The sequence below is a fragment of the Carya illinoinensis genome, chromosome 9 (genome assembly GCF_018687715.1).
Source record: "Carya illinoinensis cultivar Pawnee chromosome 9, C.illinoinensisPawnee_v1, whole genome shotgun sequence".
Classification (NCBI taxonomy): domain Eukaryota; kingdom Viridiplantae; phylum Streptophyta; class Magnoliopsida; order Fagales; family Juglandaceae; genus Carya; species Carya illinoinensis.
This window is the reverse complement of record NC_056760.1, coordinates 40,753,804-40,766,833: the sequence shown is the minus strand read 5'-3', so window position 1 is coordinate 40,766,833 and position 13,030 is coordinate 40,753,804. Positions and strand designations below refer to the sequence as shown.

The 13,030-nt window shown below is 40.2% G+C and overlaps 1 pseudogene; it reads right to left on the bottom strand.

Moving 5' to 3' along the window:
• Nucleotides 1-6,919: 6,919 nt before the first annotated feature.
• The window catches only part of LOC122277106, a 28,373-nt pseudogene continuing 22,262 nt past the window's right edge, over nucleotides 6,920-13,030 (bottom strand).

Here is a 13,030-nt window from a genome sequence, read left to right as displayed (position 1 = left end):
TACCATGGGCCTAAACTATAACGTAGCCCGATAATCCAATCAATCCAGAGCTTGTTCCATTTCAAACACATAAGAGGATAACATTAAAAGAACAACTGCCCAAGAACTCTGGGAGAAACGCTATCAGCTTATTTGGAATAAGTTAAGCTCCAATATCTTGTAACATGAATTTCAAATAATGGGTGAAACAATTATCAAATAAGAATAGAAAGAATCACGGGTTATACAATCTAAATATGACAACGAGATTCATTTAATTCAATTATTAGAGAAATCTTTATTATTTTTATTGATTTAGGCATTGGAGCCTGGAGGTATTCTTTTGAACCTCCAAGTCTCATTTCTTTTTTATTGCAAGTGATTGTGTGTGTGAAGCTGTGAAACATGTTCATAACAAAAACCTACATATAATATATATAGTAAAAAAGGGATTGATATTCGGCCTTATACATTATATATGTAAATTATACAATTATGATCATGATCTATTGGTTTCAAAAGAAATGGTGCTTGTGGTTTTGCTTTTGCTTTTGCTTGGCCGTCAACATTCAAATTTCAAAGCAATTAGATCCTCTCCAAATCCATGAGGCCGTCTAATTCGAAGAGAGATAAACCCATCTTTAAAGGTAAATGTGGATCTATATTATATAGACAATAAATAGCCAGTGCCATACTTAATAATGGATTTTTCTAACTCATTAATATATATTTAGATTTATTAATTGTGGGTCCAATAATACTATATAATAAAATAAAAGCTAAGCGATGGTCTCTAAGGTAATTAGCTAGCTAGCAAGGTTTGCAATAAAATAAAGGGCTACAAAAAGAACATTAGATTTTCTCACTATATATAATGGGCCGGCCTATGTAATGCAAGTTATCGATGGTACCTGTATATAGAATTGGATGAATAAAAATGCCCATCACGCTAGGCCTACAGTACTGAATTTCACGGCCATCTCCTCAGCAACATCCATATGCTTTAGTATTTCCCGTCAATTTCATGAACAATCATGTCCGAGGTCCGAGGATAGTTTTTAATTAATTTGTTAAATGGTAAACATGATGATGAGCTTGTCCAAATTGATTAGCCAGCTTTGTCAATGCTAATAATATATATTTCAGCTGTACTACTGCTGAAATATATATTATTAGCATTGACAAAGTACTGGTGCATTTGAAGGCTCCCGCGCGGCCCTCCTACGCTAGCTACACATCATGAGCCTCATGTCTAGCCACATCCACTTCTAAAAAGGAGACACCTCACGCTTTAATTTGTTTGATTCTCCATTAAATTATATAATTACAACTTGGTTAGCGTTTTTCATGGAGTTATATATTTTCACAAAGTTCAAAAGTCCTAAAGCCCATTGCCACAAGATCAACTACAACAAAGCCCATCAAAGAAGAACATGACTCTGCTGCTATAAAGGACCGCTCTGTCAACACTGCAGCAGCAGAGCAAGGTGCAGCCACTACACTGCAAAAGCACTGTCAGCAGCCACCACATTGAGGCGTGAGTGAATTGCAGACTACCTTATTACAAAGTGATCGTGCTAGTGTTTGTGCTACTGATCTACATTCTGATTGTGTACTGAAAATAGACACCTATTTGTCTTATACTTTTCCTTTTGTTCTCTCTATATATAGAAAGAATGTAAAGCAATAATTGATCAATAAAAAGTGTAGAATTTTCTTCACCTCACGAGTAGTCTGTCTTCTCTCATTCCTTTTCCCACCTTCCTTCTTCCCAAGTTGAAAATTCTAACATGGTATCAGAGCGGGTCTGACCTGGATTTTTTTTTTCATTTCTATCATCAATCATCATTCCTTTATACTTCCCTTACCACTCTGTCTGTAACTCACTACTTCCATGGCTGAAGCAAGCCCACAACAGCAGCCTCCTTCTCCATCTGAGGATCCCAACAGCCCCTTTTATTTGCACCACAGTGATAGTGCCAACACTGTGGTGGTCACACCTCACCTAATAGGGCCTAACTACCTCTCTTGGCATCTCTCATTCACCTTAGCCATTTCAATCAAGAACAAACTTGGTTTTTTGGATGGAACCATTGAGACCCCTGCACTTACCAGCACCCTCTATGTTCCTTGGCTCCGCTGCAACAACTTAATCCTATCTTGGATTCTCAACTCAATCTCAAAAGAAATTGCATCAAATGTTCTATATGTGAGCTCAGCTAAAGAAGTTTGGGTAAAGCTTAAAGCTAGGTTTGCACAACCTGACAATGTGCGCATCTTCCAACTGCAACAACAACTGGGATCTATCACTCAAGGATCACAATCTGTGAGTGATTATTTTACCCAACTTAATGCAGTGTGGGAAGAGTTGCACAACTATAGACCATTACCCCATTGTTCATGTGGCCTATGTACTTCTAAGATCTTAGAATCTGTAGGAGAAGTCCAACAAATAGATTCGATCTTCAAATTCTTAATGGGACTAAATGATACTTATGATGCCATCAGAGGACAGATCATCCTCATGAGCCCCATACCCTCATTAGATAGAGTGTTTTCCCTAGTCTTGCAAGAGGAAAGACAAAGGCAAGCTAGATCCCTTGTGATGCCTCAAAATGAATCATCAGTACTAGCAGCTTACCATAGTCAAGCCAAAAAGAAAGACATTACCTGCTATCATTGTGGAAAGATAGGCCATACAAGGGAAAAATGCTATCGATTGGTTGGGTTCCCATCCAACTTCAAATTCACCAAGTCCAAACCTAGCTACTCAAATGCTGGACCAAACACTCACTCATTAAACCAGGTTACTGCTCAAGGCCAAGAAAACAACACCTTGAGTGTCCCACAACTTCCCTAGCTACTCTTCTCAATGCTCAGACATCTCAGCTCAACTTGAAGGAGAGGAACCTAACCTCCCATTCTGGCACCAACCTCCAAACAGCAACAGATACCAAGTCTCCCAGCCATCACTCCTCCAACATGGCAGGTATAATCCCTCACACAGAATCTGTCCAACAAGCATACCTTCATTTTTCTGCAAAACACAATAAAAAAGCATGCTCACAATGGATCCTTGACACTGGAGCCACAGACCACATGGTCTGCTCCACCTCACTGCTCACCACCATCACTTCTGAGAAGCAAACTCAGGTGCATCTCCCAAACAAAACTCAGGCTAAAGTGACACATGTAGGCACTGTCAAAATTTCAGATAGACTCACTCTACAAAATGTCCTATGTGTGCCCAGTTTCACCTTTAATCTTATATCTGCCAGTAAGCTCACCCAAGATTCTTCTCTTTGCCTCATTTTTCTTGAAAAATCTTGCCTCATACAGGGCCTATCTTCATGGATGACGATTGGTCTTACTAAAGTTTCCAATGGACTGTATTTCCTCAGACCTCAATCCCCTTCCTGCCATGCTGTCCAAGGTCCTCCATCAATCACAGAATCTTCCAGTCAACACACCAACAATGAAGACTCGAGCTCTAACCAGCAACAAAACTTTGATCTATGGCATTTTAGATTAGGACATATACCTCACCAAAGGATGAATGTTATTCAAACTCATGTCCCTAGTGTAAAATGTAATAGTGATATGCAATGCACAATCTGTCATTTGGCTAAACAAAAGAGAAAACCTTTCCATTTAAGCTCCATTTCTACATCTACTCCATTTGAATTAATTCACTGTGACATTTGGGGGCCCTACTCCTGTCCTTCCATTCAAGGACATCAATATTTCCTAACCATTGTGGATGATAAGACTCGGGTCACTTGGATTTACTTGATGAAGTTCAAATCTGAAACAAGAAATATCCTACAGAATTTTGTCCACATGGTTCAGAATCAATTTGATGCCAAAATTAAACAAATAAGGTCTGATAATGGATTAGAATTTCAGATGACAGATTTCTACCACTCACAAGGCATTTTACACCAAAAAACTTGCATATACACCCCTCAACAAAATGGAGTAGTAGAGAGGAAACATCAACACATCCTCTCTACTGCTAGAGCCCTCCTTTTTCAAGCCTCCCTTCCACTCAAATTTTGGGGAGATGCTATATTGACTGCAGCTCATCTCATCAATAGAATCCCCACACCTGTCCTCGACAATAAATCTCCATATCAAACCCTCTTCTCATCCATTCCCTCATATTCTCACTTAAAGGTCTTTGGATGTCTATGCTTTGCATCTACTATCAAGAGCCATAGAAATAAGCTAGATCCTCGAGCAAGAAGATGCATTTTCATAGGTTACCCTTCTGGAGTGAAAGGATATAAAGTCTATGATCTTGAAGATCATTCTTGTTTTGTTTCAAGGGATGTAGTCTTTTATGAGTCACTCTTCCCTTTTCAGCAACAAACTCCACATGTCATCCCCCCACATCACAACCTGGTCCTTCCAACGCCTCTACCAGAACCCATCTCTTCTCCTTTCCCATCTCAACATTTCACTCCCTCAACCCCTACTGAAAACAATACAAATAACCTTGACTCACATGATTCTGAAATTGACCTGCCTGCCCTCTCTCCACCTCACACACAGTCACCTCCCTCTCCAATACCAAACATAACCCCTATCCCTCTTAGGAGATCTGATAGAGCTCGACACCCACCTGCTTACCTCCATGATTACCAATGCCAGATAGCTCACACCAATCCATCCTCACACCAACTTTACAACACCACTGCACACCCTCTCCATCAATACCTCTCTTACAAAAACCTGTCCCCTCATCATCAATCCTTTGCTCTCTCCCTCTCTCTACTTCGAGAACCTCAAACATACCAAGAAGCTGTTAAGTCTAAGTATTGGCAAGATGCCATGAAAGCTGAACTAAAAGCCTTAGAAGATAATGGGACTTGGACTGTTACTATCTTACCTGAAGGAAAAAGGGCAGTTGGATGCAAGTATGTCTATAAAATCAAGCTCAATTCTGATGGCACCATAGAAAGACCTAAAGCTAGACTAGTGGCAAAAGGCTACACTCAAAGAGAAGGATTTGACTACCAAGAAACTTTCAGCCCAGTTGCAAAACTCACAACTGTATGAGTGTTTCTTGCCTTAGCAGCCACCCTTAATTGGCACCTTTATCAATTAGATGTGCATAATGCCTTCCTCCATGGGCAATTAGATGAGGAAATTTATATGGAAATGCCTCCTGGTTATCACAGTAAGGGGGAGTCCATCAAACAAGGAAAATTGGTTTGCAAACTCCACAAGTCACTCTATGGACTCAAGCAAGCCTCTAGACAATGGCATTCAAGATTTTCTGACTCACTTGTTTCCATTGGATTCCAACCCTCAAAATCAGATTACTCTCTCTTCACTAGAAACAATGAGGATGGCTTCATAGCCTTACTTGTCTATGTTGATGACATAGTTATAGGTAGTTCCAACATCAAGGCAATTGACAAGGTAAAGGCCCACTTACACTCTCAATTCAAAATTAAAGATCTTGGCATCCTTAAATATTTCTTGGGCTTAGAAATTGCAAGGTCAAATGATGGGATTCACTTGTGCCAAAGAAAATACAGCTTAGAAATCTTGGAAGATGCAGGACTCCTTGGGTGCAAACCAGCAAATACACCCATTGAGACAAATCATAAACTCTCACACTCACATTCAGATTCATTGAGTGATCCCACAAGCTACAGAAGACTTGTAGGAAGATTGATCTACCTCAACATAACCAGACCCGACATCACTTATGCAGTAAGTATACTTAGTCAGTTCATGGACAGACCAAGTGAGGTGCACATGCAAGCTGCCCATCGAGTTTTGAGATATGTTAAAGGGTCAATAGGACAAGGTTTATTCTTTTCCTGCCACTCAGATCTACACATCAAGGCCTTTAGTGATTCAGATTGGGCAGCCTGCCCAGAGACAAGGAGGTCCATAACAGGTTTCTGTGTTTTCATTGGTAATTCCTTGGTCAGTTGGAAGTCAAAGAAACAAGCAACCATCTCACGCTCATTTGCAGAGGCAGAATATCGAGCTCTAGCTTACAGAAGCTGTGAATTAGTTTGGTTGATTTCTTTGCTAAAGTGTTTTAATGTTATGCACACTGAGCCTGCCACCCTCTACTGTGATAACCAGTCTGCCTTACACATAACCAAGAACCCAGTTTTCCATGAAAGAACCAAGCACATCGAATTGGATTGCCATTTTGTGAGAGAAAAGGTGTTGGCCAAGGTTATCACTCCTCTACATATTGCCTCAAGATTCCAACTTGCAGACATTTTTACTAAAGCACTAAGCACTACAAGTTTTCAGTTTCTATTATCCAAGATGGGCATCTTGAACATCTATGCCCATCTTGAGGGGGAGTCACAAAGTTCAAAAGTCCTAAAGCCCATTGCCACAAGATCAACTACAACAAAGCCCATCAAGGAAGAACATGACTCTGCTGCTATAAAGGACCACTCTGTCAACACTGCAACAGCAGAGCAAGGTGCAGCCAATGGTGCAGCCACTACACTGCAAAAGCACTGTCAGCAGCCACCACATTGAGGCGTGAGTGAACTGCAGACTACCTTATTACAAAGTGATCGTGCTAGTGTTTGTGCTACTGATGTACATTCTGATTGTGTACTGAAAATAGACACCTATTTGTCTTATACTTTTCCTTTTGTTCTCTCTATATATAGAAAGAATGTAAAGCAATAATTGATCAATAAAAAGTGTAGAATTTTCTTCACCTCATGAGTAGTCTGTCTTCTCTCATTCCTTTTCCCACCTTCCTTCTTCCCAAGTTGAAAATTCTAACATATTTTTCTTGAAGAGAAGGCTATATATATATCAAAGAATGAAATCTGAGACCCATTAATTTACAAATTAATCAGAACATAATTAAATATATGAGAGCAGTACATGATTATTTATAAGAAGATGACAACAAATTAATTGGAGTGGCACAGGAAACAATTTCTTAACATTGGGGTAGATCGACTGGTGGTGGAGGCAGCCTCGAAAGCAGTGTAGGCCCCATTCTCAACCTCGAATGCCATGCCCAAGCCCCATGGCAAATGCACGTCCAGATGGCAATGTGCCATCCAGATACCTGCATGCATGCATGCATGCATTAATTGTTAAATCTTTCATGATAAATATATCTTTTAAAGAAGCACATTAAATATATATATATATATAAATAGCCATATTTAAAAAATAATAATGATAGCTTTAGAAATATTAATGCATGTAATAATTACCTGGATTATTTGCTTTGAATCTAATAATAGCCCAACCTCCCGTGGGCACCGCGATAGTATTACGTATTTGGGGATCGAAGAGATTGAACTTTTTGAGATCATTTACCGGGTCATAATTTCCAAAACCTTGTGCCAACACATGAAAGTTAAAACCATGAAGGTGTATAGGATGATTCTCCTTGCTATAAGAGCCGTGTTCTTCAGAACAATCTGCACTACTGAGTTGTACTTCAAATTCTTGACTTTTGTTGATTTTGGAGCAAATAGCAGTGATTCATCAGAGCTGATACTGGGATCGGTGTAGTTAAACTCCACCGGAGGCTTGCTGGGAAAATCAGTGGTGTAGATCCCACCAACCTTATTAAAGAAAGCTTCCAACATAGACAATCTGCTAGGAAGTTCAAACGATTCGTTGTTCAAACTCGCAGCAAATTGCTGCCCAAATGGGCAGCCACAAGTGTCGTCACCGCTGCTGCCACACGGTGCAAGACTCAATCCAAATGTCATGAACATCTCCACCTCCACCTCTTTTGGCACAGAGACCCATGTGGGCCAACTTACAAGGCCAGTAAGATTGGTGTAGAACTTGTGGGCAGTGGGTGTGTCGTCGAACGCCGGAAGGTCAGGCATCAGGGGAGTAGCTGAAGTGGCGCCCTCGTAGACGAGAATGCTTGTCGTGGCGGTTTCAACAAACGATATTGTTACACCTTGAACGCCAATGTAAGGACTTGCAGCTATGTAATGAGACCCCACGGTTTGGTTAGTGACGAGGAGGACGTCGGTGGTTTGACTAGGTGCAAGCACGACAACGTCGGTGACATAGGACCTGGTGTAGGAGGCGTCGATGGTGACAACTTCCATCGTATGATTGGCTATCTTGAAGAACATTTGGTTATTGAGTGCAGCATTGATGATCTGTAACATGTAAGTCTTCCCTTTGACTACCGTCAGCTTATATGTATCTAATAAGATGCACATGCAACAACCTTAATATATATTAATTTGTTAATGGTTGAATACTGTGGAGTCTGGTCTACACCACTCGAGCGAATTTAGGCAGAGTCGAACGCTCGATGTTAGCTCGACAGTGAGCTCGAGCAGGAAGCTTTCGCTCGAGCGGAAGCATTGGCTGCTCGAGCGAAGTCAGGCAGAGTTGAACGCTCATTGTCAGCTCGACAATGAGCTCGAGCAGGATGCGAAAGGGAAGTTTGCTCGACGCGCGATCAACACGCCACTCGAGCGAACATGCATTTTTAGGGTTTTCCACCGTGTAACTATATATATGATGTTTTACATCATATGGCCGTACAAGTGAATACTGTGGCCGTATAGTGTTGAGATCCATATTGTAGTGTGATATTCCTCAATAATAAAATCCTCTGCAGCTCCCGTGGACGTAGGCAATTTGCCGAACCACCTACATCTTGTGTCGTGTGTGATTGCGTGTTTGTTTTTCTCATTTGATATTATTTTTCAATTCATTGTCATCGTTTTTCACAATATTAATTATGTCCTGTTCGTTTATTAAATTTTAATATATATTTAAAAGAATTTATTTGCAAATTGGATATATATTATTGATCCACCCAACATGACATACTTGCTTTTGCATGAGTAGAGATCACCGGGCTGTCCGTTGATTGTGTAAGCATCAGAAATGTTGGGAGCAGCACCGAGGGCTAGGCCTTGGTTCTCCACGTCAATGACATTAGCATTCCACCACTCACCTGCAAATTAATCAAAAATGTTGCAGATGGAGACAAAAGTGGTGGGAGGCATGTGTTTGTTTAATGCACCGTTTCTCTTTTGGCTTATTAGGCACCGTTCGGTGCTTTTGTATTGTTAGGCACCTCCCCAAGCATCATGCAGCAAATTGCTGCAATGTAGTGATCTGCTCTCCTATAAATAGGAGAGCTTAAGTGTGCGGACTGAGTGCAGCAGAGAAGTGCATCAAAGAGGGTGAGAGAGAGATTTCTGTAAAAATTATTTTTATAGTGAAATTACAACAGCTGTGGACGTAGGCAATTGCCGAACCACGTTAAATTTCATCTCTTCTTTATTTAGAATCGTCTCTGTGTCAGAACAGCTCCCAAGAACTGGTATCAGAGCACTGGTTCGAGCTGTCCAAAAATTCAAGTTGTTCAAAATCAATTTTTGACAACTCCACGGTGTTCCTCGCGTTGAGACGAATCCGTTGCCACAAACGGAATCGAAAATGGAGGTCAGACTAGGCCACACGCGCCCCTAGAAGATCGGCGCGTGCATCTGCTGCAACCCACGCTCCCCCACGCGCTCCAGAGGTTGAAGACGCGTGCACCACACGCTCCCACGCTCCCTCACAAGCTCCAGAGGTTGAAGACGCGTGAAGGACACGCGCCCACGCGCCCCCACGCGCCCTACAGAAACTACAACAAATATGACTTTTAGTGACAGATTATAAATAGTGACGGTTTCTAAACTGTGACTAAAACGTATTTACTGTGACGGTTTGTGAGAACTGTCACTAAATGTTGGGCAAGAATTTCAAAACGTTCGGACGTTTAACATAATACGTTCGCACGTCAAAGTAACGTTCGAATGTTATGTATATTTACGTGCGAACATAAAAAAAATTAGCGCGAACGTTTGAACGTTTTACATAATTACGTGTGAACGTGAATATATTAGCGCCAATGTTCGAACGTTAATATGATAAAGTTCGAACGTTATATGTTAAATTACATAAATTAACCATAATATATATTTTTTTAATAGTAAGGTTGAGTAACGTTATATTAAAAAAAAAATTAAGAGTAGAAATTAAGCTACACAATACATACATTAAATATTTGTGTCCATTACATATGTCGAAAATAAAAAACATTCGAATGATAAATTTTTACAAATCACTTTCAGAACTGCTGGTTTACAAAAGATCGAAACTCCTCAGTCAATGTCTCAACCTTATTGTTTAACACATCTACATGATGTGCAAGATGTGCGACAGCCAGATCTATATGTGCAATCTGTCTATCGATCTGTCAGTCTATATGCGCCTTCATATCTGTCATCATTGTATCAACCCAAGCAGGTCGCACATCCCCAGCAGATGTAACTCCCGGCTGCTGACTAGTACTCGCCGACAGGCGAGCAACATCGGCCCCAGACTCAGTCGGGGGAACAAGATCTGGCGTAGGACCAGACTGACGCAGAGTTGAGCCTCTCCCCTGCCCAATGCTCCGGCGGTGTGTGGTTATGTCGATAGAGCTCATCTGGTTTATAACCATCTCCTCCGCCTGGAGTGGCATTCCCCGGGCTAGTAATAAGCGGCTGATGATGACTCCGTATGGGAGATTATCCGTGGTAACGATGCTGGCCTCGTAACGGATCCGCTCAAATATAACAAGGGGCAAGTCAATGGGCTCACCACGTGCCAAGCCAATCAGGAACTGTGCACGAGCCCGACTGAATGTGCTCTTATGTGCCACCGGGTCTACATTTGTTGCAACAAAAATGTGCAACATGCGAAAGAAAGGCAGCAGCTGATTCTGGCTGAAGGAGTTCGGCCTATCGAGTTTTGTGCGGTCCGTGCCAGTGAGGATGTATAAATCCTGGTCCCGCTCATCGTCACCAACCTCAGCAGCAATAGGATCGCCCTCGGGTCGATCTTCTTCATGACTGGGCATAAACTCAACAGGGCTCGAAGATGAAGCAGAAGCGGCTGGATCTGCCTCGAATATGCCCGGAGAAAATGCAGCTGCTATGTCATCAGCCTAAGCAGCTGTCGACTCAGGTAGTATACGCGGAATCTGGAGCAAGTCGGCGAGAACATCCGCCGAGAACTGAAACTGTACACCGCGTACACTGAGAGTATGGGATGATGCATCGTTAGGCATGGTGGCCATCCCAATGTAAAACTCTCGAACCATTGTGGGGTAAATCTTTCCCCTCAATGTGCATATAGGGCCCCAGCCTCTGGTGACGAAGACGTCTCTCAGCGTCTTTTGCTCCCAGCTGAGCTCATCAAACTCATTAATGAGGATTTATCGTTCCCCCATAACAGTTCGTGCCCCCAGTCGAGCGATGTCCGAATTGCCTCCATCCCTCCCTCGCTTCCTTGTCGTCATATACTGAGCCATATCCTGAAAATAAAAAAAAATATATAAGTTATAACATTTTAAAAAAATGATTATAATCACAAATACATACGTATTATGACATATATGGATTATACTAAAAATTAAAATATCATCCTTATAAATTTACATAATTTTGCCAGTAAAACTTTTAAATAATTTTACTTTTTCAATATATAAAATAATAATACCCAAAAGAAACAATATAAAATTTTTTTTATAGGAAACGTTCGAACGTTAATACAATGTACGTTCGCACGTTAAAATAGGTGCGAATTTACAAAGATGATAAGTTCGGACGTTTTTATATTGAACGTTTCATTCAAACGTTCGATAAAAACGTGCGAATAAGTTCATTACGTCCGAACGTATTATCCAAACGTTCGGACGTAATGAATTTGAACCGTCATACGTTCGGACGTTCTTACTAGCCGAAGAATACCAACGGTTTTCGTTCGAACGTTTTATCCAACGTTACGTTAAAGCGTTGGATAAAAACGTTCGCACGTAAAACTAATACGTTCGCACGTTACAATATAATGTGCTAACGTAAAGAATACAAAAGGTCACACGTTCGGACGTTGTGTCGTGACGTCCGAACGTTATGACACAGAAACGCTGAGTCAACTCAGCCATTACCGAAAGCTTCGAAACGCATGTTTCGAAGCCACAAACAACCAAAATATGCATTTCAAAAGATGGGGAATGTTTCTACGGTCCTATTCTATCATTTTACTGCGAATGGTGGCCGGAAATGCAAGTTTTATAACCGGGCTACGGTGGGTTTCGAATTTTTGAAACCCACCGATTAAAAGCAAGGAAATAGAAGAGGGAGAGGGCACATTACCTTTTAGTGACGGTTGTGGTGGCGGATGGTGACAGTTGCGGCGGCATGCGTGGCGGAGAAGATGAGAGAGTTTGAGTTTTATAACCGGTTTCGTACAAGTTATGGCCTGGAAACCGTCGTGCCTGGCCTTATATACAGTTAACGTCCGAACGTTAATTAATTAACGTTCGGACGTTAACTGCACTTGCAAACGTTATGCAGATTACGTTCGGACGTAAAAGCATACGTGCGAACGTATAACTTTTACGTTCGGACGTTGTGTTAACATGCGAACGTACTATAGTATATGTTCGGACGTCAACCAAAACGTCCGAACGTTTTGGTTATAACATTCGAACGTTTTTACACTATATATTATATTATATATATTATATAATATATTATTATAATATATATTATATTACCTATATATTACTATATAATATGATATATAATATATAATATTATATATTATATAATGTATAATATTATATACGTATAATATACGTATATTATATAGTATATAGTGTTAATAGTGTATATAGCGTATACTATATACTGTTATACGTGTATATAGTGTATACTATATACTATATACTAATGTATAATATTATATACATATACTATACGTATATTATATAGTATATAGTGTTAATAGTGTATATAGCGTATACTATATACTGTTATATGTTTATATAGTGTATACTATATACTATATAGTGTTATACTATATTGTATATAGTATATTACACTATATACTATATAGTGTATACTATATAGTGTTATATAGTATGTAGTTTTAATACGTATATAATGTTATATATGTATTATTGAAACCTATATTATATAGTATATAGTAATATAGTATACTATATTATATACGTATA